This window comes from Dermacentor albipictus, chromosome 9 (assembly GCF_038994185.2).
Source record: "Dermacentor albipictus isolate Rhodes 1998 colony chromosome 9, USDA_Dalb.pri_finalv2, whole genome shotgun sequence".
Taxonomy (NCBI): Eukaryota; Metazoa; Arthropoda; class Arachnida; order Ixodida; family Ixodidae; genus Dermacentor; species Dermacentor albipictus.
Window position 1 is genome coordinate 75,523,008 of NC_091829.1, and position 25,670 is coordinate 75,548,677.

At 45.3% G+C, this 25,670-nt stretch overlaps 1 long non-coding RNA gene across 1 annotated transcript in view; it reads left to right on the forward strand.

Annotated features, from left to right (window-relative positions):
• The first annotated feature begins 1,277 nt into the window (after positions 1-1,277).
• LOC139049841 (uncharacterized) overlaps positions 1,278-25,670 on the forward strand; it is a 73,474-nt gene continuing 49,081 nt past the window's right edge. Inside the window, exons 1-2 of the long non-coding RNA XR_011508605.1 lie at positions 1,278-1,338; positions 21,574-21,648. This is a non-coding gene — a long non-coding RNA (uncharacterized lncRNA). The remainder of the gene's footprint in view (positions 1,339-21,573; positions 21,649-25,670) is intronic.

The following is a 25,670-nucleotide window of genomic DNA, read 5'->3' on the forward strand; positions in this document are numbered from 1 at the left end:
GCAACTATGGAGTTTTCGAAAAGTATCAGGAGCGCGCTTTTCGTTAGGTAGCTGGCTCCATAGACGGTCACGAGCTTCCTCGCGCTTTGTTAAATACGAAAGCTTCGGAATAATGGAGAAACAAATTAAACAAGAGGGGACACGTCCAGTCTAGTGTTCATCCCATCCGCTAGCTGACCCGAGCATCGGAAAAAAATAAGGCAATGTGAAAGACATTTTGTGTAATATACCTAGAGTGTGCTTTTCTTTACGTTTTGGCTCCGTTGACAGTTCCATCACCGGTTGATTCAAAGTAAAATTATTTCAGTTGTCGGCTTACTCGTTTACCTGCAGGGAAAGAAAAAATAAACAAGACGGGACACTCGGCAAAAATTGGGAACACGAAACACGTCACGCTTAGTGTTCATTCTATACATAAGCTGACGCGAGCAGTGGAAAAAAAAACACAGAATGTGAAATCAATTCAGAGGGCATTTTATTTTTATTTTATTCTTTCTCGCTAAAACGAAAAAGTTTTTTTATAAATGAACTTACTGGCAACAGGAAACACGTCGCGGCTTGTGTTAGTCCCATTCTTTAGCTGTTTCGACCATCAAAAAAAAAGGAATGTCGAATAAATTTAGACAGCGTTTTATTTTTTTAATATTTCCCGCTAAAGCTTAAACGTTTTAGCGTTCAATGAACGTATACTTAGCGATTTCTTTTTCGTGCTTTACATAGGAACGAGTTAGCGGCAGCACAGACGCCTCATATGCATGCTTTATGCGCCAACACGCCACCGAAGCGAGTGAGGCGGCTGCATATGTGAAGTTCGCCTGTTCGGCGATCTCCATCTTTTGGATGTAGGCTGTCTCTTATGCTGCCGGTGTATTCTTGCGTTCGTTGCGTACATCGACGCGGCGCGAATGCACAATCGTACTAGGATTGTGCATTGTGATGACGAGCAATTTCGTTTGACAGTCTGCGACCCAGTTAAACCAATTTAGACTCTTATAACACGGAACCGAGACTTGTGACGCATTAAGCGAATCACAGGTCTACTGTCTTGGAGTAGTTAATTTGAAATAATAACTCGTACTAGGAGAAGATTTCGACGCTTCCTATGAACCTCAACATTATTTTACCTTTTTTGGTAGTTTTTGCGCATGCTCGCCGCACTCGGCTTAGTAACGCAAGTTTCGCGTGCACTGAATCTTACTGGGACAAGCTTTGGCGCTTTCTCTGACCTCGAAAATTATTGTAAATAATTTCGTTATTTTTCAGATACTTTCGAGGCACGCTCACCGCGCCTGGCGTTGTGACACAGTCAGCGAAAAGCGGCTTGACCGTGGTGAGAAAGTAAGTTTGGCGTTTACTCAGTCTCAGTGGGACAAGCTTATGACGCTTTGTGTGACCCCAACCTAGGCCTTCTTTAGGTACTCACGCTTGGGAAAACGCGACAACCTATTACCAGGAATGATAAGACTGGAATGTGTTGCTTGTGGTGGCAAAACGCGGGAAAGATAACGCCAAGGAGCTCAGAAACTAGTGTCTTGCAAATTCTGTCTTCTGAACGACTGAAAACAGGCATTGCACCCACGCATTTGTCTTGAGTGCAAATAGAAGGAACACTGCCAGCGTCTAGCATGGTCTGGCTGAGCGCATCTGTGTACCATTGCGTCGGCTGAGACCAATCGCTAACCTAGCCGAACGTGACTTTTCTTGCGACCTAATTGATGGTATTTCAGACCATAGAGGCATTTTAGTGTCACTCTCCTGTCCAATTCCTAAATCCCCCTACACGTTTACTAGTTTCCCTGATTTCACTCGTGCGGACGACAACTCCATTACTGATGCCTTATCTCATCATTTCGATACATTTAGTGCACTTGCAGACAACCAGGACGTCAACTGCCTTGCTAATTACTTTGAGCGTCTTGTCAAATCATGTATCGAACGTTTTGTGCCCATTAAGAATAAGAAAAAAAATTCTAACATTCCTTGGATGACTCGCGATATTTTGCATTTGTCCCGTCGCGTTCGAAGGTTAAGGCGTTCCAGAAGAGGCACTGATCCCATGGCATTGGATAGATTTGTTAAGGCAAAGAAAGAACTCCATCTTATGTTGCGAAATGCCAAGGATTTCTTTTTTCGCGTTCGCCTGCACAATTTGTTAAGAACTAACCCACGAAAATTTTGGTCTTCTATTTTACCTCGCGATGCTTCATCCACTTCTTTCACAATAGATAACGACGTCACCAACGACCCGGCGGTGATATCCGATGCATTCAACAAGTATTTCCAATCCGTGTTTGTTTCCGATAACAACTTTGTCCCGAAATTTACCAATATAGTTTCTTCTGAAGCAATCAGTGACGTTCAAATAAACTGCGGAAGCGTCCTCAACCTTATAATAAACCTGGATGTTAAGAAATGCACCGGTCCGGACGGGATACACAATGCGTTCCTCGTTCGTTATTCGTTGTGGTCATCAAAATATCTGTCAGTCATATTCAGAAAGTCCTTATCATCCTCTACTGTACCTTGTTCATGGAAGTTAGCCAAAGTGCTCCCTCTTTATAAATCTGGAGATAAGTAGTGTTTGTCGAATTACAGACCAATTTCACTGACGTCACAGTCATGCAAAATGTTGGAACACATCATTCATAAGCACATCACGCTCTTTCTGGAATCAAATAATTTACTGTCTAACATGCAACGCTGGTTTAGGCGCGGTTTTAGCACGTTAACGCAGCTATTTCAGTTCACGCATGACATTTCATTTAACCTTGACGTAGGCAACCAGGTTGATGCAATTTTTATAGATTTTTCGAAGGCATTTGACACCATTTCACATTCTGAATTTATTGCTAAACTTAATGCTGTACTGAATAATCCTCATTTGGTTAACTGGATTTTAAGCTTTCTCTCATTTCGCTCCTAGTTCGTTTCTTACAGTTCGACTGACTCCGCTACTGTTGATGTGATATCAGGTGTGCACCAAGGCTCCGTCGTTGGGCCGCTTCTTTTTTTATTATACATAAGCGATTTGCCGCTTCACTGCTCTTCTAACATCCGTCTCTATGCTGATGACTGCGTTCTATATGAAGTGAATAAATCTTCTAATGATCATTATCGCCTTCAAGAGTCGTTTTCTAGGTTTTGCGATTGGTGTAACACTTGGCAAATGAACATTAATTTCAATAAAACCGTTCTGATGTCTTTCTGCAACAAATCTTCCCCCTCCCTTTTCAGTTACTCGTCCAATGGCCGTACCGTAGATAAGGTTTCTGAGTATACGTATCTTGGTGTCATTTTTACGCATAACATGTCATGGTCCAAACACAATGACTACATATGCAGTAAAGCGCTAAAAAAGTTAGGTTACTTGAGGCGAACGCTAACCCGATCTCCTAAAGAGGCAAAGTTACTAATTTATAAATCTCTAATCCGCCCTGTTCTTGATTATGCATCTGTAGTTTGGAGCCCGCTTAAGCAGTTAGAGATTAATAAACTAGAGGCTAACAGAAAAAAGCTGTGCGATTTATATGTCATCGTTGCGATCCAGGCTTTTCGCCCTCTTCAGCACTTTCGTCCTTGAACCTAAACACGCTCTCTTCTCGTTGCCGTGTCGACTCATTAAAATTCTTGCACTCCATTGTCAATTCTTTAGTTAGGCTCTAAAATGATAGTTACATTAACTTCGCGCCGGGATCATCAACGAGAAGACATCATGACCTAAACTTAATACCCTAATACGCACGTACTAACATGTTCAAATTCAGCTTCTTTCCCCGCTCAATCGAAGACTGGAATTCATTACCTGGATCCATTCGCTCATGCTCATCCCAAATTTTTGCAACCGCCATCCCAGATGCATAATCATGGGTATGGGTATGGGCATAATCAGGCATGGGTATGCCTGGCAGCATTTGTATAACTTCTTGTGTATTCTTTCACCAGTGCTCTTTTGTAAAAGTGTTTACTTGTAGTTTTGTGTATTTTCCTTTCATCTGTGCTCTTTAAAAGTGTTCACTAGTGTTTACCGCCGTATACTCCTATGCATTTTCTGTACATTTTCTTAACCCACTCCTGCTATAGCACAAACTGCGCTGCAGTATGTATAAATAAATAAATGAAAATAAAATAAAAAGAGATTGAGCGTAACGTTGCCATCGCTCGACGTAACTTTTTCCAAGTATAAATACGGATGGCAAAACGCCCATGATGTTTACTTTAAGAGTTGCCTTGCACGATAGCACCACTGTAAGCATTGCTTTTTGAAGACCATACATACCCCTTTCTCACGTTACACGTAGTTTGTGTGTGCGTTCGTGTGTGTGGGGGGGGGGGCGGCGTGTGTGTGTGCGCCTGTGTGTGTAAATACCTAATATTCAGCGCGAAAAACACGGAAGACGCCGAGTTAGAATGCGTTGGTCTTTCTAAATCGGTGTCTTCCATTTTTTTCGCGCTGTATTATTAAGTATGCACCCGTTCCAACTCGCCCATCTTTCTGCCTTAGTACAGTGTGCATGTACGTACGTATGTATGTATGATGGTATGGCGGACGTGAGAGGAAAAGTGAGGGTGGGCGTCCGTTGCTGCGCATGGCTCTCTGTTTGGTTGAGCGCTTTCCCTGGTGCGCTGTTTTGATGGCAATCTGCGACGGATGCATAGTTGGGCGAGGCGAGATGGCTTGTCGCTTCACATGCGCTGTCTTGCAGCGTGCCTGGTGTTGAAGGTTGTGTAAACTCACGCGTCGCACAGGCGTTAACGCGAGAGGCAGCTCCAAGTTTTTGACTCCGGATGCCAACGATCATCATGACAACGTTGCTCATGTTTGCCTTGGTGAACGTGACCTCGTGCTTCGTAATTTATTTAGTTAGAGAATATTTACTGTGAATTACGTAGCCGGTAAAACTACGAACCTTACTATGTGCAGTTGTCTAACACTTCGGTATCACAATTAAATGCTTTGGCTGTCGGACAAACTGTGGCTTTCTTTTTTTTACACAAACTGGTATTTAAGCACGCATACTTAAATTCGATAGCACAGGGGTATGGCATGCGTAATTTTTCAAGAAATCCTCACCGGGCCACATATATGTTAGTTCAATATTCAAAAGGTTCAATAGGGTCAATATTCAGGGACTCGAAGCAGCTCTGTAGTCGTTGCTATAAGCCTTTTGGCGTGGACTACACGATCAAATGATATTCGACTTTAGAGAACTAATCCACACCTTGACTGAGAAGGGTCACCACGTGACATTTCAGTGCTTCCAAGTCACTGCGGCGTCATAGGGAACGATGACGCCGATAACGCTGCTCGGTCGGCTCTTCAAGGTGACGAAGAGGAACCGATACCTTTATAAATGGCATATGCCATTAGAAAACTTAGAATGCTCACACGTGATATCACGTTCTCCTTGTGGAACGCAGGATTCGAAGTTTTCAAATCAACCGGCTGCACAACCTAGACTTCTCTCTACGCCTTTGCATTCCAGCAGGACTCTGCCTTCACGAAGCTACCCTGCTTTGTCGAATATGGCTATGAGTGGACTTCACTAAGTATATTCCATGCCGAATCAGATGGGTCGACGACGCCTCGTCTGATGACTGTGCTAGCGGGGAGACTTTTCGACACCTTCTCTGTAACTGTCCACGCTACAATATACAGAGACGATCGCTCGCAATCACGACAGCGCGCTCTGACCAAGGGCCTATCACTGAGGAACGTTCTTTAGAATGCCGACATCACAAGGGATCGCAGAGGAATGCGACGAGGGCATTGTTGCAGTTATTAAGGGGAACAAAATTGAACAAGCGGCTGTAGCCTAAACAGAATGCTGGATGCGACACTGTAGCGGAGGCGAGCTTGCAGTAGCATACACGAGCGTTCCGATTGTAAGCCTGGACTTGTGCATGTTAGGTGGTACGCTGCACCTGCCTATCCATCACTGGCACTGAGGAGTCTGGGCACGTAGCGCCCAATGGTAAATGCAACCAGTTCCACTTTGATGCCACAGTCGGTGTAAGCGCCACGCCGGCTCGAAGCCTTCTAAACACAACTTCCTCCACCCTAGTGAGGTGAAGGGGGAGGCAGGAGACACAGGGTGGGATAAGAGCGCTAGCCCACGCAATATATATAATGGCTGAAGCTTACGCTTTTGAAACTTTACTCGCTCATAACGCTAGAAATTGTAGCGTTGGGTTTTACGCGCCGAAATCCCGCTTTGGTTATGAGGCACGCTATTACGACCTTGCCAACTGCGATTTTACCAGAGTGATTTTTCCAGTGTGGGGGTCTTTGATATTGACCTGAATCCAAGTACACGCGCATATTTTTTTCTTTTGTCATCATTCTTTTCGTTTCGTTTTTCCATTTCGCTCCCGTTGACGTTCGGCCGCCGTGGTCACAATTGAATGGACGACTTTGAGCTCAGAAGTGAAACACCTTACGCACTAAGCTGCCGCAGCTGGCATCACACACAAAACAGGCAGCAACGTTCACCTGTGGAGTTAATATAACCAACTCCTGCGTCCATACATTGAAATCTGCAACTGCAAGGATGCCGTCACGCGGCTACCTTGCGCAACCGCGCATGCGCCGCCGACGAGATGCTATGCGGACGAGATGCGCAGTCAACGCGACACGGAGCCTCCCTACATTATGGTGGCGTGATCTAGTTCAGACGCCTGCAAAGGCATCATTTAACGCACGATATAAATTTGCTAAATATTTTATAAGTGGCCCTTCGATATTTCTAAATAAATACACGGTATGAGCTTTACATATTGTTCGTATGGACGTTCTCGTATAGATGCTACTTTTTGCATCATTTATTGCGGGCCTGACAGAAATGAGTGGCAAGAACTTGGCAGTGCCTTTGCGGTTGCCACTTCTCGCAGATTTAATGTAATGTTTTTAGCGGTAAAAGCCTTATTATGTTGTGCCTCAGGCGCTAATAAGCTACGTAGTGAACGTGCAAATATACCTGATGAAGCGAAACGAGAAGACTAGCATTTTTCAATAGCAGAAAAGGTCTCCATATAAAGACACGGGTGGCGGATATATTAAATTAATATTATTCAATCAACAATTGCATAAGCGCAGTTCGGTTCGGTAACAAAAGAGCAACTTATGTTGAGGCGCTTGGGCAACTATGGAGTTTTTGAAACATATCAGGGGCGGGCTTTCCGTTAGGTAGCTGGCTCCATAGACAGTGCTGCCAGTGAAGCCCCCATTTTAAATACTACGAAAATAAAACCAGAGCAGACACCCGGCACACAATGATAAATAACAGGCAACACGTCCCGTCTAGTGTTAATCCCGTCCGTTAGCTGACGCGAGCATCGGAAAATAAAGGGAAGGGAATTCTGTGCAGCGTGCCAAGAGTGCGCTTTTCGTTACGTAGTTGCCTCCATGGACACTGCAGCTAACGTATCCGGTTTTTAAATACGTAAACTTACTAATAGAGAAAGAAATTAAAGAAGAGGGGAAACCCGGCAAGCATTGGCAACACGTCCCGCCTAGTGTTTATCTCATCCGTTAGCTGACGGGAGCAACGGCAAAAAAAAAAAGAAAGGATGTGAAATGAATTTTTCTTAACGTACCAGGAGTGCGCTTTTCCTTAGGCTGTGGCTCCAATGACAGTTGCCCCTTGGTCTCTGCTTGGTTAAATACTAGAATTCATGTATTCTTCTCCCCGTAGCCGTTTAACCATAGAGGAATAAATTAAACAGGGAACACTAGGGAAAAACTGGCAACTGGAGACACGTCACGCGTAGTGCTCATCCCATCCGTTAGCTGACGCGAGCACCGAAAAAAACAGGTGAAATTATTATAAAAGGTGTTTTATTTTATTTTACTCTTGCTCGCTAAAACGATACAGTTTACCCATAAACGAACTTACTGGCAACAGGAAACACGTCCCGCATACTGTTAGTCTCAACCGTTAGCTGACGCGAGCACTGGGCAAAAATGTGAAAGGAGTTTAAACAACGTTTTATTTTTTTATTCTTTCCCGCTCAAGCTAAAAACTTTTGCCTATATGAACTTGTACTTCGTGATTTATTTTTATGGCCCTACCTGGCAACAACTTAGCAGCACAACTTATGTGGCATATGCATGCGTTATGCGCCAGACACGCCACCGAAGTGAGCGAGCCCGGCTGCATACGTGAAGTTCACCTGTTCGGTGACTGATACCTTTTAGATGTAGTCTGTTTCTTATGCTGCTCGCGTTTTCTTGAGTTCGTTGTATACTTCGACGCGGCGCCAACGCATGATTGAACTATACCAAGGTAAGAAATTTTGTTTTTCAGTCTGTGATGCATGAACCGAGACTTGTGACGCAGTAAGCGAAAGACACCTCGGCTGTCTTGGCCTAGTTTATTAAAGTCGATGACTTCAGTTGCCCCATTTGTTCAGCGCCATATATAAGTGTGCAACGAGCTTGGGCATCCAAAGGTGACTCGTTGTTCAATTAATTGGTTCGTATATTGATACTCTATATACCACAAAAGCTGTGAATCGAGAAGACCCAATTATCCGTGGCCTAGCAAAACGCGACAGTGGTTTACAAAACACTTTTACGGCACTTTCGACATTTTCGCTAGGATTCATATTCATAAACGTATTGAGCATAGTTATAAAGGTTGCCTCACAAGGCTGGGGAATACAGACAAGCGGGGCGCCTGGATCACGCAGTGGTAATTGTGTTTGCAAAATATCAAGCGGCTGCACGGAGCCAGAAGGGCTGGAACTTGAAACAGAGCCCGCGCGACCATCCTCTTGGGGAGCCCTGCTCTCTGCCAGAGAGTCAAGCTCATTATAGCAAAAATTTATGTCGCGTAAGACGCAGCGTCAGTGATTTTGGCAGGTGACTCATGTATATCAATCAACGCAGAACGAGATGTACCACAACATCACGTGCATCGTGCGTCAAAAAATGAATAGAACGGAAGAAAAGGGAGCCGCGGGTAATGACGTGAACGTGATGAGGTCTCTAACTGCAGCATATGCGAGAAGGCAAAGCAGGAATCTGTTGAATCAAGCGAAAAAGAGTGCACATGAAAATGGGGCACGCAAGGAACATGGTTATGTTGAGGAAGGGAAAGGTTCCACGGGGGTTTGCTGTTAAACTTGCTGACGCTTGTCTAGGCTAGGAGAGACGGAGTGTCAACGTTTGCGGTGAAGCTGCAGCCTTCTGACAGCACAGCAGCGCCACATTTCAATTTTTCTCATTGATTGTAATGAACCCCTTCGAAATACTTTTACTGTAATAAGCTCCCTTCATGGCTAACTACAGCTGCTGGTCTACAGCAAAAATTTGCCGAGAGGCCTAAAGTGCTTTAAGTAACATTGTAAGCTACGCAAAATATCCAGAACTACAGTGTGTAGTTGCGAGAAAAGTTTTGCAGACATAGTTTGTACGTTCTTATATGAAAGTTGAAACTCCTTCGGGGAGGTGAAAAGCGTGGTTGGACAAATCGGAAGGTTTATTGCTCGTACGGCAAGAATCTCGTCGCCTGAAATCGTCGGGGAATGAATCGATGACTTCGTCACGTGATAATTCAACAGAGTGTCATTTTTAAAAGACTCTCAGACGGTTCGATTAAGAACAAATTAAAATCAGGGCCTAAGCTTGCAGAAATTGTTTAGTACCTCACCAGCCTACATATTCGTTTCAACGAGCCGTGCGGGACTATTTTCTCCCAGCACGCACGTTGCTGACATTGCACAGTTCGGTATAAAGAAAACATTAAACCTGTCTATCCAAGTTAAGCGCTTGTTGTAAGACGACATGGCACGTAGCGTTGCTATCGCTCGACGCCACCTATTTCAAAGTTTAAATATAGATGTGTGTGTGTGTGTGTGTGTGTGTGTGTGTGTGTGTGTGTGTGTGTGTGTGTGTGTGTGTGTGTGTGTGTGTGTGTGTGTGTGTGTGTGTGTGTGTGTGTGTGTGTGTGTGTGTGTGTGTGTGTGTGTGTGTGTGTGTGTGTGTGTGTGTGTGTGTGTGTGTGTGTGTGTGTGTGTGTGTGTGTGTGTGTGTGTGTGTGTGTGTGTGTGTGTGTGTGTGTGTGTGTGTGTGTGTGTGTGTGTGTGTGTGTGTGTGTGTGTGTGTGTGTGTGTGTGTGTGTGTGTGTGTGTGTGTGTGTGTGTGTGTGTGTGTGTGTGTGTGTGTGTGTGTGTGTGTGTGTGTGTGTGTGTGTGTGTGTGTGTGTGTGTGTGTGTGTGTGTGTGTGTGTGTGTGTGTGTGTGTGTGTGTGTGTGTGTGTGTGTGTGTGTGTGTGTGTGTGTGTGTGTGTGTGTGTGTGTGTGTGTGTGTGTGTGTGTGTGTGTGTGTGTGTGTGTGTGTGTGTGTGTGTGTGTGTGTGTGTGTGTGTGTGTGTGTGTGTGTGTGTGTGTGTGTGTGTGTGTGTGTGTGTGTGAAGGAATGCGGCCGTGGCTGCGCATGGTTCTTTGCGCAGTTTAGTGCGTTATTTTGGAGGTAATCTGCGGGGGGTGCATATATATATACTTGGGCCAGCCGAGATGGCCTGTCGCGTCACATACGCTGTCTGTCAGTGTGCCTAGCGCTGGAGATTGCGAAAGTCGAACAGGCGTTGAAGCGAGAGCCGGCTCAAAGAGCTTGACTAGTGATGGCGACTTTGTTTGCGACTGATGTTTGCATTGTCGAGTGTGACAAGAGAGAGAGAGAAAATAATGCAGAGAAAGGCAGGGAGGTTAACCAGAGGTAAGGTGTTGCTAGTTAGTAAGCGAATGTTTACTGTGACTTGTGGAGACGATAAAACTACGAACGCTAATTTGTGTAGTTGTCTAACACTTTGCTATCAAATTTAGAGCTTCGCATTTCGGGCGAAACAGTAAACTTGAATTTTTACAAAATCTGGTGTTTAAGCACGCACACTTATATTCAATTGCACTATGCATATGGTATGCGCCCCTTTTTTAAGAACCCTCAGCGGGCCACATAGAAAATCTTGGTTAGACGTTGGAAGCTGTCACGTACCCTTTAAGGAGTGTTCTGCCACAGCATTTCTTCAGCTAAGTTCATTCATAGCGGAGAGAAAAATATTTGAAATGGCGCTAACCCCTGATTGCAGGAGACGAACGTCACTGCAAAAATAGACAATCTTTCACGTACCTCGTCTAGCCTCCGCAAGTGAAATTCCTTGCCTGTGTTCTCGCATACATGAGCCGGAGGTTCGTATGACAAATAAGGCATGAGAGCTGCCTTCCTTTTTGTACCGTCTTTGGTGAATGGTGCATTTCCGGTGATGATATCGCGGGCGAGATGCGGGGTACGTCTGTCTGGTTTTGTGCACGAAGCGATTTCGCGCGCTCCTTTTCGAGAATACGTCATCTGTGCCATAATCACGAGCAATGAGGCAGCCGTGAGATGACGAAGGAGCATAATGGCGGCGCTGGAATACGCTAGAAAACGACACAGTTTAGTTGTCTGCGCGCGCGAAGGCGTTACATTAGAACAAGCAGACGAAATGGAAGTACTTCTCTTGCCACACGGCACGAAGTGTAACAAAAACATGCGGACATTCGGCTTGTATGCTTCATTATTTCTCTTGACTCTAAGTCATCTATTAAAGAAACATGGTAAACAAATAAATGATTTCGACTTGAATAATTTTGGAAGTCACGTGTCACTATGAGCGACGTCACAGCGCTGCCATGTACGTAGGCACCCTTGCGCGATATACGTCGACTCTCTCGCTGGGAGGGCGGCGTCCGCGAGGAGAACGACAATCGGCGTTTCGTTTAACATTTAAGCTCTTAGCGCGACGTATAAGAAAGTAATACTTAGCAGACACGCACGTTAGCGCGCCTGGTACGCAGTGCGCTTCTTAGCTCAAGATGGTCAGACCTGGTGAGGGGCCAGTCCTTGAAGGCAATATAAAATTGGAGGTAGTACTAGTTGTTCCCGGAATGCCGGCTAAATTCTGTAGCCCCCTTCATGAAACAGATTTAAAAGGCTCCCGCGCTGATCGAATACGTAATTTATTACAAAAGCTGTGGTTAAATCTGATGCTTTTGATTTCGTCTACGCATTACCCACGGCATGCCTCTTCTTTTCAAACAATATAATCAAGTGCATTGTGTAGATCAACGATGAATTTAGCTAATGGTGCAAACCATGCGTGAAATTTGAAATGAGGGACAGTCTGTGCGACCAGTTTTCTTTACAAATGTAACCACAGCTACAAATTGAAAATTTTCGCCATGCAGATAACATCAAATGAGCCACATTTTCGCCACATGCAAACTCGGCCTGACGTCGAACTTTCCCAAAGGACTAGGAGACATGGTTGATAAAACACCGTGTAACGTGTTTGAGCCCTTACTTTTTATGTTTCTTTATTTCGATAACGAGTTGCCCTGAAGCCTTAATTCTTTATGTGTATGACTGTAATATATGTGAGTTGCGAGGCCTGTGTAGAGTACTAATTGAAGCAGTGTGTTTTGTGGAATCTGTTATCATGCACCCAGTGGTCATAGCTGGTTGTGTCACCGTAGCGGAGGCACGCTTGCAGTCGCATACGCGAGCATTCCGGTTGTAAGCCTGCACTTCTCCATATTACGTGGTACGCATCTGCCTATCCGTCACTGGGACTGAGCAGTCTGGACATGCAGCTCCCCATGGTAAATGCAACCAGTTACACTTTGAGATCACAGCTGGCATAAGGGCCGCCCCTGTCCGAAGCCTTTTACCCCAACTTCCTCTGCCCTAGAAAGGTGAAAGGGGATGGAGCAGAAAGTGGGATAAGGAGCAGAGTGTGGAATAAGAGCACTTGCCCACGCAATAAATATATTGGCTGAAACTGACGCTTTTGAAACTTCGCTCGCCCATAACGCTAGAAATTACACTGTTCGGTTTTGCGCGCCGGAAGCCCGCTTTGATAATGATGCACGCCATAATGAGCGACTCAGAGCGACTTTACCAATTTCGGATTCTTTAAGGTGCACCTAAATCCAGGTACGCGTTCTACTTTTTGTTTCTTTTTCTTTTTTCGTCTTCTTTTCCCATTTCGCCACCGTCGAAATTCGATCGCCGTGGCCGCTATTGAATCTACGACCTTGAGCTCAGCAGTGAAAATCTTGACGCACTAAGCGACCGCGGCTTGCATCACACACAAAACAGGTTCCAACGCTCACCTATCGAGTTAACAAAAACAACTCATGCGCCCATGCCAAGGTAAATACACATGGTAGCAAAGCTTCCTTAGGAGCCCATACGTTCAAAGCATGGCGGTTTATCGCCGGTTCATGGGGCTTAGCACCATCTGTATGTGGAGGGAACAATTCAGGCAGAAGAAAAAATATAGTGACGTCATATCCATTAAAAACAGAAGTGACGCCATCTTGTATTGGAAAGCGCGAAACCTGTTGTGTTCGCCTGCCTTTAAAGCCATATATTCGAATGCCCCGCCATTCGACTTGATTGGCGTATCGAGCATTCAGCGCGGAAAGCGATGCAGGAAAAAGCCAACGGTACGGTTGTCGAAATCGAACACGTGTAGAGAACATAATTTCTTTGGAGGCCGACGAAAGCTTTAGGTTGGAGTGCTCATGAGTGCTTGTGTGGACTGCTTTAGGTGATGAAGTTACCCCGCGTCACCACATTCAGACAACCTTCGACAAGCAAGAAAGCACAACTTGTGAGGGGGGGGGGGGGCGTATTTCAAGAGGTGAACTTTACGAGCGCGCCTTTCTGCACGCTTCAAGAGGTACATTGCACTAAGAGTGATCGCGGCGTCAATGCCCCCGTAACTAGGGGTGGTGAAAAGAAATGTATTTTTTTAGTAATAATGAAACAAAATAAACTTCTATTTCCTTAACTCCTCACGAATGTGTAAAATTGACCAAGAATTTTATTATTCGTTAATGAATGCTACTGTGTCTCGCTTGAATTAAAAAACACTTTTATCTTTTCCAGTCTTTTCCAATGTTTTATCTTTTCCAGTCGCTGCTCCCATAACCACCCTTGCTGATGTCGGTGACAATTTTTACTGAACCGCTTTCGCTCGAAGCTTCGCAACCTATTTGGGTCGACCTTGCCCATGCATTCAAATCTACAACTGCAAGGACGCTGCCATGTGGCTACATTGCGCCGCCGCGCATGCGCCAACGACGAGATGTGATTCAGGCAAGAGGCGCAATCAACGCGATACAGAGCCCCTCTTCATTATGGTGGCGGGATTTAGCTCAGAGGCCTGCAAACGCAAAACTTAAGGCATGATAAAAATAAGCGAAATGATTCTTAAATGGTCATCCATTATTTCTCCAAAATATGCAGAAGTAGCTTTACACATTGTCCGTATGGACGTGCTCGTCCCCTGATAGGAGACATCTTAAACATGTTGGTTGGTGCTTAACGAATACGGGAGGTCAATTCGTTTCTGCTGGGTCCCAAGCCATGTTGGGATACCAGGTAACGAAACAGCTGATAGATGTGCATTGATGGCAGCGCACAAAGATATTACAAATACGAAACTCCCATATAATGATAGCATCCGTGCAATTAGAAAAGCCATCACGCTAAAATGGCAACGCGAATGGGACCGTTGTGCCGACAACAAGCTACATCTCACGAAACCCATAGTTGGCGAGTGGAAGTCCTGCTATCATCAGCAGCGGTTCATCGAAGTAGTTTTATGCCGACTACGCATTGGGCACACACACCTCACGCACAATTACTTACTTACGAAAGAAGACACACCAACCTGCGAGAAATGTCAACAGCCACTAACAGTTATGCACATATTACTCACATGTACACAGACGGAAACACACAGACGAACATTTTTGCACAAATTATATCAACTACACATACCTTTACACCCTGCTCTGATTTTAGGTGATGATCCGCTAGTACCATTATGTGACGTCCACAAATTTCTACACGACACTGGATTTTTACATAAAATATAGATTACTAACACAGCCTATTCCTTCACAAACTGGATTTTAAAACACCTCGTGTTTGGCGCAGCATAGCCTTAGCTGCTTTTGCGCAATTAAACCCCATTTAACTAACTAACTAACGTGCTCATGTAAATGCTAGTTTTCGCATGATGTATTGAATATTGTGAGCTTGACAGAAATGGGAAGTAGCAACTGGGCGGCACCTTTTCCTGTTGCCACTTCGCGCAGACTTACTCTAATGTGTCTAGCGGTGAAATTGTTACGATGTCATGCCTTATTGCGTCATTAAGCTAGTGGACGGGCAAATATACTCCGTAATGCGAAACGATAAGTTTAGCATTTTTCAATAAAAGAAAAGAGGTGTCCATATAAAGACGCGAGCTGTGGATGTTTTACGTATGTACTTTTTGATCATCGTTCGCATAAGCCCATTATTTTGAGAACTGAAGAAGAAACGTCTGTGGAGATTCCAGTGCACCCATGGAGATTGTGTAACCTACCATGAGTGCGCTTTACGTTTGGATGCTGGCTCCATCGACACGCCTCTGCGAACATCACAGCTTTACATACTAAAGCTTCCTCTGTGTAATCATAGAGAAAGAAATTGAACAATTGGCGAGACGAAACCCGTAATCGCTAGTCGTAAACCTATGCGTTAGCTCACGCAAGCACCGGAAAAACAGCATCTGAAAGCAATTTTGTGTAAATCATAGAGAAAAAAATTCAACAAGAACTGGCTAGGCGAAACGCGTAATCGCCAGTCGTAAACCTGAATAAAGGGAAAATCAGACATCCACCCCTCCGTAGCACTTGCTACAAAGGAAACCCATAAGGGTTCCTCGAAAGGAAAGCCTCATAGTTGGCGAAAAATTCGTCCTGGTCCGGGGCTCGAACCCAGGACCACCGCCTTTCCGGGGCAGCCGCTCTGCCATCTGAGCTAACCAGGCGCTAGGAGATGGCAGGGCGAAGTCGAATTTGTCGACAACGCGAAGCAAAGGCAAGTGACGGAGGGTGGATGTCTGATTTTCCCTTTATTCATTACTTCTCTCCAAGTTGCGGGTTTCCGCAAAACAACTACGTCGTAAACCTATGCGTTAGCTCACGCAAGCACCGGAAAAGAAGCATGTGAAACAATATCGCTGAGTATGGACAGCTGGGCTAGTTGGTTGTGAATAGCATTGTGAAACATCGTTCCAGCACACAATTGAACACGGAAGAGAAGAGAAAGACAACACGAACGCAGGACTTCAACAGAAGTTTATTCATGGTAAACAGGGCTTCATGTACACAGGGGGAGGGAGGAGGGGCTGCTAGTGCGCAGGACCACCCAAAAATATTTCCTTGGTCCAGGCAACAGTCATCACTAATGTCAAACCAAAATAAGAAAGGAATAAAAGCAAAAAGTGAAAAAAGGGGAAAAAACTTTTCCCTCACTTTTTTACATCACTCAGTACAATCTTGCTCATCTCCCGCCCTACCTAGCTGATTCGACACATGTATGTATAAATAAATGAATAAATAAGTCAAAATGTGTCCTTGAGTTGAACTAAGGGAGGGCTTATCGATTGTAAGCCCGCATTCAATATTTTTGATGAATTTCAAGAAGTTGCCCTTCAATTTCGGCCCTCGAGATTGTACAAGTTATGGACATTGCTCAACAAAAAGACAACAAAGTTAAATTCTTCCGGATACTTGTGCACTGCGTACGTACACGTTCTACGATGTATGTATGTATGTATGTATGTATGTATGTATGTATGTATGTATGTATGTATGTATGTATGTATGTATGTATGTATGTATGTATGTATGTATGTATGTATGTATGTATGTATGTATGTATGTATGTATGTATGTATGTATGTATGTATGTATGTATGTATGTATGTATGTATGTATGTATGTATGTATGTATGTATGTATGTATGTATGTATGTATGTATGTATGTATGTATGTATGTATGTATGTATGTATGTATGTATGTATGTATGTATGTATGTATGGTGGCCATAGTATGGCACACAAGGGTCGGGGTGGGAAGGTGGGCCCCAGTGGCTGCGCATGGTTCTTCGGGTGGTTGAGCACATTCCCTGGTTGCGTGCGGTACATCGGAGGTAACCTGCGGCGGGTGCATAGTTGAGGGAGCCGAGATGGCGTGTCGCTTCACGTGCGTTGTCTTCCAGCGTCCCTAAGTGTTAGAGATCGCGTAAGCTCATGTGTCGGACAGGCATTGAACCATGAGGCTGCTCCAAGGGTTCTATTCCTGATGCCGACAGTACTTCATAATTAGAGCGTTGCTCATGTTTGACTAGGTGGACGTGACATCGGGCTTGCTATTTTTTTAGCAAGAAAATATTTACTGTGAGCTATGTAGCCCATAAAACTATCAGCCTTACGACGCGTAGTTGTCTAGCACTTACTATTACAATGAAGTACTTCGCCATTTGGACGAAACTGTTACCTTCTTTAATACGAAAACTGTTACACAGGCATGCGCACATAAACTCGATTGCACAAGTGCTATGGTAAGCGCCCTTTTTAGGAGAACCCTCACAGAGCCACAACGATATTTACGTTATCCTTGGGATGTGGTTACGTGCCCTCTAAGAGCGTTCTGCGGCAACACTTCTTTAAATTTGATCATTAATAGCAGAGATTGAAATATTTGGAATGGCACTAACCCGTGATTGCAGCAGACGAGCGTAACCACCGAAAAAGACACCCTCTCCACTTTTCCTCTCTAGGCTCAGCAAGCGAAATTCCGTCCCTTCACTCTCCCATGCCACGGCCGAAGGATCGCCTCACGGATACGTCACCGGTCCTGCTTCTATTTGCTCTGTCGTATTTTTGCGGAGTGTTAAAGTTCCGGTGACGGTATCGCGGGCGAGCTCTTTTGTCTGTCTTGTTTTGCGCAGCAAGTGATTTCTCGCGCTCTGCACGAGAACACTTGATCAGCGCCGTAATCGCGAGCAATGAGGTAGGCGTGAGAGGATGCAAGACCATGACCGCGGCACTGGAATACGCAAGTAAAAACGACATAGTTTGGTTTTCTGCGCGCGCAAATACGTGACGTGGGAGCAAGGAGACGAAATGGAAGTACATCTCTCTTACCATACGACACGAAGTAAAAGAAAAAGAAGAGGACATTCGGCTTGCGCGTTTCATTATTTCTCTTCACTCTAAGTCATCCATTGAAACAACATAGTAAACGAATAAATGATGTCGGCTTGAATAATTTTTATAGTCACGCGTCACTATGAGTGACTTCACAGGGCTGCCATGTACGCAGGCGCACTTGCGCGATATAAACATGGACTTTCTCGCTGGGAGGCGGTGCCACCGCGGAGAACTGCAAACGGCGTTTGGTTTGAAATTTAAGTACTTTGCGCGGCATGTAACGTTGCGATACTGAGCAGACACTATCGTTAGCGCGAGTGGTATACACTTCGCTTGTCAGCTGATACCGGCCAGACCTCATGAGTGCCTGGCCACGAAGGCAATATAATCCTTAGGGCAATAATAGTGGTCCCTGGAAAGCGTGCTAAATTCTGCAGCGCCCCCTTACATGAAACACGTTTAAAACGCTCCCGTCCTGCTTGAATACGTAATTTACTGCAGAAGCTGTGGTTAAATCTGACGCTTTTGGTGCCGTCTACGCATTACCCACGGCATGCCTCTTCTTTTCAAGCAATATGATCAAGTGTCTTGTTTAGTTCAACAATGAATTTCGGTAATGGTACAAACTCTGCATAAAAATGAAAAAGAGGGACAACGTGTGGCACCAGTTTTCTTTACGAATGTAATCATAGCTGTAAAATGAAAATTTTCGCCATGCATTTAACATCTTATGATTCCCATTTTCGCCACATGCAAACTCGGCGTGACGTCGAAATTTCCCAAGTCACTCGCAGACGTGGTTGATAAACACCGTATAACGTGTTTGAATACTTCGTTTTTATATGTTCTTGTTGTGATCACAACTTGCCCTGAAGCCTTAATTCTTTATATGTATACGTCTATTATATCTATGTTGTGAGGCCTGTGTTGTGTACTAATTGAAGCTGTGTTTTGGGGAATCTGTGCCCAGCGGTCAAAGCTGGATGCGACATTGCATGTAGCGGAGGCAAGGTTCAATAGGAGACGCGAGAGTTCCGATTGTGAGCCTGGACTTGTTCGTATTAGGTGATACGCTGCATCTGGCTATCCGTCAGTGGTACTGAGTAGTCTGGACACGTAGCACTCGCTGGTAAATACGACCACCTCCACTTTGAGGCCACAGCTGGTGTAAGGGCCACCCTGGCCCGAAGCCTTCTAACCAAAACTTCCTCTGGCCTAGTGAGGTGAAGGGGGCGGAAGCATGCACAGGGTAGGATAAGAGGACTTGCGCACGAAATATCTGCAGTGGCTGAAACTGACGCTTTTGAAACTTTGCTCGCTCATAACGCTAGAAATTAAAAGTCTGATTTTACGCACCAAAAGCACGCTTTGTTCATGAGGCATGCTACAGTGAGGGACTCGGAGTGAGCTTATCAATTTCGAATTCTTCAACGTGCCCCTGAATCCGAGCACACGCGCGTATTTTTGTTTCTTTTTCCCGTCGACATTCGGCCGCCATGGCCGCGATTTAATGCACGACCTTGAGCTCAGCAGTGAAGCGCCTTACGCACTAAACTGCCGCTGCTGGCGTCACACACAAAACAGGCTCCAACGTTCACCTATCGAGTTAATATAACCAACTCTAGCGTCCATGCATTGAAACCTGCAACTACTAGGACGCCGCCATGTTGCTACTTTGCGCCGCCGCCTTGCGCCGACGACGAGCTGCCATTCAGACGAGACGCGCAATCTAAGCGATAGGGAGGCTCCCTTGATTATGGAGGCGCTATCTAGTTAAGGTGCCCGCAAAGGCATCCTTTAAGGCACGCTAATAATTAGCTAAATGTTTTATAAATGGCAATCCCATATTTCTCCACGATACGCTGACGGACTTTAACGCATTGTCCGTATGGACGTTCTCGAGTAAATGCTAGTTTTCGCATAATTTATTGTGAGCCTGAAAGAAATGGGAGGCAAGAACTTGGCGGTGCCTTTGTGGTTGCCACTTCGGGCAGATTTATTCTAAATTGTTTAGCCGTAAAAGCATTATAATGTTGTGACTTGGTGCGCTATCAAGCTACGTAGTGGACGCGTAAATATACTGCATGTAGCGAAACGAGAAGCTTAGCATTTTTTAATAGCAGAGAAGGTCTGCGTATAAAGACGCCGGTGGCGGATATATTACGTTAATACTGCTTAATCAGCTGTTGCATTAGCGTATCTCTGTTCGCGATATAAAGACAAGCTTGTGTAGTGACTGCTGGGCAACTATGGAGTTTGTGAAACGTATCAGGAGCGCGCTTTTTGTTATGTAGGTGGCTCCATAGACACGAAAGTTTCTGTTTGCGCGTTTTTAAATGCGAAAACTTATGGATAATAGAGAAACAAATTAAACAAGAGGGGACCCCCGGAAAACACTGGCAACAGGCGACGCGTCCCGTCTAGTGTTCATCCCATCCGCTAGCTGACCCGAGCATCGGAAAAAAATAAGGGAATGTGAAAGGAATTTTGTTTAATGTACCTAGAGTGCGCTTTTCTTTACGCTTTGGCACTATTGACAGTTCCATCACCCCTTGGTTGAAAGTAAAATCAATTCAATTGTCGGCTTACCCGCTTACCCACAAGGAAAAAAAATTAAACCAGAAGGTGCACTGGGCAAAAATTGGGAACACGAAACACGTCACGCCTAGTGCTCATTCCATACATAAGCTGACGCGAGCAGTGGAAAAAAAAACAGAACGTGAAATCAATTCAGATGGCGTTTTATTTTTATTTTATTCTTTCTCGCTAAAACTGAAAACATTTTCCTATAAATGAACCTACTGGCAACTGGAAACACGTCGCGGCTAGTGTTAGTCCCATCCGTTAGCTGACGCGAGCATCGAAAAAAAAAGGAATGTCAAATGAATTTAGAAAGCATTTTTTTTTATTATTTCCCGCTGAAGCTAAAACGTTTTAGCTATCAGTGAACTTACACCTTGCGAATTATTTTTCAGGAGTTACATAGCAACGAGTTAGTGGCGCCAGAGACGCCTAATAAGCATGCTTTATACGCCAACACGCCACCGAAGCGAGCGAGGCCGTCTGCATATGTGAAGTTTGCCTGTTAGGCCATCCCCATCTTTCGCATGTGGCCTGTTTCTTATGCTGCCGATGTATTCTTGCCTTCGTTGTGTACTTCGACACGGCGCGAATGCAATATCGAACTACAGCAAGGTGAGAAATTTCGTTTGACAGTCCGCGACGGATTTCAACCAATTTAGGCTCTTGTAACACGGTACCGAGACTTGTGACGCATTAAGCGAAACACAGTTCTGCTGTCTTGGAGTAGCTAATTTGAGTTAATAACTCGAACTAGGAGATGGTTGCGACGCTTTCTATGGGCCTGAACATTATTGTAACTTATTCCGGTGGTTTTTGCGCATACTCGACGCACCCGGCTTAGTAACGTAGCAAGTTTCGCGTACACTGAATCTTACTGGGACAAGCTTTAACGTTTTCGCTGACTTTCTCTGACCTCGAACATTATTGTAAGTAATTTCGTTATTTTTCAGATACTTTCGAGGCACGCTCACCACGCCTGGCGTTGTGACACAGTCAACGAAAAGCGGCTTGGTCGTGGTGAGAAGGTAAGTTTGGCGTTTACTCAATATCAGTGGGACAAGTTTATGACGCTTTTTGTAACCCCAACCTAGACCTTCTTTCGGTCTAGGCTGGGGCGCAAGGACGCAAGGACGCCGCCATGTTGCTACATTGCGCTGGCACTCATGCGCCGTCGACCAGAGTCGATTCAGACGAGACGCGCAATAACCGCGATACGGCGTCTCCTTTCATCACGGTGGCGCAATCAAGTTCGGGCGCGTTCAAATGCATCCTTTAATGCAGGATCAAATTTATCAAAATGTGTTCTAAATGGTCACCCTATATTTCTCGAAAATGCACGGAATGAGATTTGCACATTGTCGTTACGGACACTAGTGGAAACGCTACTTTTTGCATCATGTACTAATATTGTTAGCCTCACAAAGATGGGTGGCAGTAATTTTGCGGCGCTTCTGCGGTTGCCACAATTTTTTGCGTAAATTTACTCAAATATGCTTAGCGGTAAAATCGTTACGATGTCTTGCCTTAGTGCGCTATCAAGCTACATAGCGGACAGGAATATATACTCAGTCAAACAAAACCAGAAGACTAGCATTTTTTTGTTAACAGAAAAGCAAGAGAGAGAGGGAGAATAGAATTTATTAATATTAAAGACGGGCAGGTCGACTTGAGCTAGTGCGCTCTTGTCTGCTACTCTGCACTGGGGAAGAGGGAAGTGGAGTGAAAGTACTGGGATACATGATGATAAGAGATGTGGTGAGTACTGATGTATATGATGACAGTTGCCTTGCTAGATCCACTCGTCGAGCTTGGTGCCCTGCTGAATCTTCAACACTTTAGTTGCACGCACTGAAGTTGCAATGCCAGGATATGGGCCGAGGATAGCTTCCTCCGACAGTGGTTGCCTGCGAACGCTGGCTAGGAAGCTTTCTAACATCCTTCGCTGCAGCATATAAGCTGGGCAATCGCACAGTATGTGTTCCAGTGTTTCATGCATCTGGCAGTGTTCACAATCAGGGCTGTTTGATTGGCCGATGAGATGCGCGTAGCGACGTGTGAAGGCAACGCCCAGCCGAATCCTTTGTAGTAATGAGGCTTTGCTCCGCATAACTTTCGGAGGCAAACATAATTTAGCGTCCGGGTTTATGATAGGTAGGCGTCTGTGAATGCTGTCATTGTGGGCTCTGTATACCTTTGTAAGGTCCTGCATGAGTGACTTGATCATGGCGTTGTTGTCTGGTTGCGAGTGGGCAATCTATATATTCATCAGAGGATGAGAAAGCTGATGTTGCTTCACTGTCGTTGAGTACATTGCCAATCATAAACACTACCACTAAGTACCCATTGAAAAGTGATCACATGAGCACTTAACTCGGCACTGTGATAAAGTTCGGCGATTTACAGCATGAGCGGGCAGTATGGTCCTTTCTTTAAAAAAGCATATTAGTGCCTGTAGCGCTGATTTGACATCGCAGGATCCCGTCCATTGATGAGGTGTCTGCGTTCTCAAAAAAGGAGAGCTTCCCGTATTCCCGCAAGTTCCGCAGCCGTAGATGTCGATTTGTGGTCTAATTGAAATCGCCGAGTAATTCCAAGTTTTTGGACGACAAATGCGGCCGTTGTGGCAGATGACGTGACCGGATCATCGGTATATAGTTGCACAGTCCCACTATATAATGTAGATATATGGAACAGGGGGAGTGGTTTCAGGCGAATAGAGGAAACATGGGATTTATTAATAATTCCCGGTAGCTGAAGCCTCACTACTGGTCTTGGCAATGCCCATGAAAGTGTCTCGGGGAAGTTTGCAGCCTGGAACCTTGCAGGTATAATGCTTACGTGACATGCATTTGCTTTATAAAAACCACAGTCAAGGTTGGTTCTTGGAAGTATTGACAAAGAATGGTCTGAGTGTCTGGTCAGCAGGCAAAGATTGGTTCGCACAGGTATTGGTTCGCACAGGCACAGGTAAAGACCTGTATATGTCGATTGGACTAGGCTGTGCTTCCGCTATTGTGCCCTTAGTTGACGTGCAGCGTGGAAAGCCAAGACATCTGCAGTGCTTGTGCCTGAAGGCTCTCTAGCGTGCGTATACAAGATGATTCCATGTTAGATACCACAGTCATGCTGAGGCGCATGTAGCCCACAAAAAGTTCCTGGTACACTTGGAGCAACCTTCGTTAAGAGGGGCCCCATCTCAGTCCAGATATTACACGAAGAACGTGTATGAGGCTGGTCAGTTTAGCTTTAGCGCAGTAACATGTTTGGTCCAAGAAAGACTGCGGTCTATTATCACGCCAAGAAATCTCTCGTGGGGGACTGAAGGCAGCACCGTTCCGTCCACAACGATCGGATACTGTGACATTGATTTGGTGTGAATGCAAACACTGCACACTTATTTACTGAGAGTTGCACGCCTCTACGGCGCATGTGCTTCGACGTGATGGTAGCCGCACTTTGAAGCCTTGCACGCACTTGTGGACGTGTGACCCCAGATGACAATATACAGTTATCATCCGCGTACGTGCTGGTATGCGTTCTTTCAGGTAGCTCGTGTGCAAGGCCCACGAGTATGACACCGAACAATGTTGTGCTAAGGACACCACCATGCGGAACACCCCTGCGAACGTCATGTCTATCAGTCTCGCCATCCGAAGTGAACATAAAAATGGTGCGGCCACTGGGGTAACTGTGCAGCCATGCATACATCCGGCCACCAACTCCGATATCCTCAAGAGCCCGAATAATCGAGTGGTGGATAATGTTGTTAGGCACCTTTAACGTCAAGAAATATTGCACATACCAGACGACGGCATCTCTTTACCTATAGAACAGAAGAATCTATGTCGATTACACCATCAATGGACCATCGGCCTCTTTGGTATCCGTTGATAAAATCAGGAAGGCCACGACTTTTCTCGAATAGCCATTCCAATCCGCTCAGTACCATCCGCTTCATCACTTTACCGACACAGCTTAATAAGGCTATTGGCCGATAGCCTGAGAGATGATGTTGGCATTTCCCGGGTTTTAGCAAAGCTACAAGACGACTGCACTTCCAGTGGCCAGGCACAATTACTGTGTCCTGTGTAGAGTTGTAGAGCGTCAGGAGAATTTCTCGAGCTCCTACTTCAAGATGGCAAATTGCGAAGTATGTGATTTCATCTGGTCCTGGACAAGGAGACCAGTGGGAAGTAGATATCGCAGCGTCGAGCTCGTGCACAGTAAAAGGCGCATCGAGACAGCGATCTCTAGATGGTAGAAAAGTCAGCGATGATTGCATTGCTATACCGTTAGAGAGAATCAGAATTAATTTGCAGAAGTAATCCGCAACCTCAACTTCACGCCGGCCTTGCCGCTTGGCTACAGCGCTGAACGGGAGCACTGTTGTGGAGGCAATTGAAGGCTTCGCACAATTTTCTAGATTCCAGAGAGAGGTTTTCTCGGATCCAGAGTGCCACAGAATTATCTCCAGCGTTGTTTGTCGAGCTTCTCAAGGTGGCGCAAGACATGACACAAGAGCCCGGTGTGATGTGGCGTCTAATGGTGATTTGGTACTTCTGTATTTCTCTTCTGCTCGAGGTCGTATCGCGTGATGTCGCTCGTACTGGTCATCAATAGGTGATCTAGGTGAAGGTACGCTGAGGTGTTTTGTTGTGTCGTGTAATATTGTCGTGATGACATATTCAGTATTGGATGGAGATTGGATGGCTTGGCATGCGGTGTTCACAGATTCTCGATATGCTGGCCAATCGATAGAACGCACAGTGTGTGGAGCTGGGGGATGCAACTATTTCATCTGAATATATTTTGGTTCATGGTGACTTTCATGGGTGGCAAGATCAGTACACCATCCTGCAAAAGGCAGCAGCCTCTTTGAAACAACCGCAATGTGAAGAGAACTGCTGTAGTTAAAGACTCGAAAGTTTCTTGGCGAGCCATCATTGATCACCATCAAACCTTGACTAAGCATGAAGTCATCCAGGTCTCTACCGCGGGAGTTCGTGGAAGCAAAGCCCCACAAGGGATGGTGGACATTAAAGCCGGC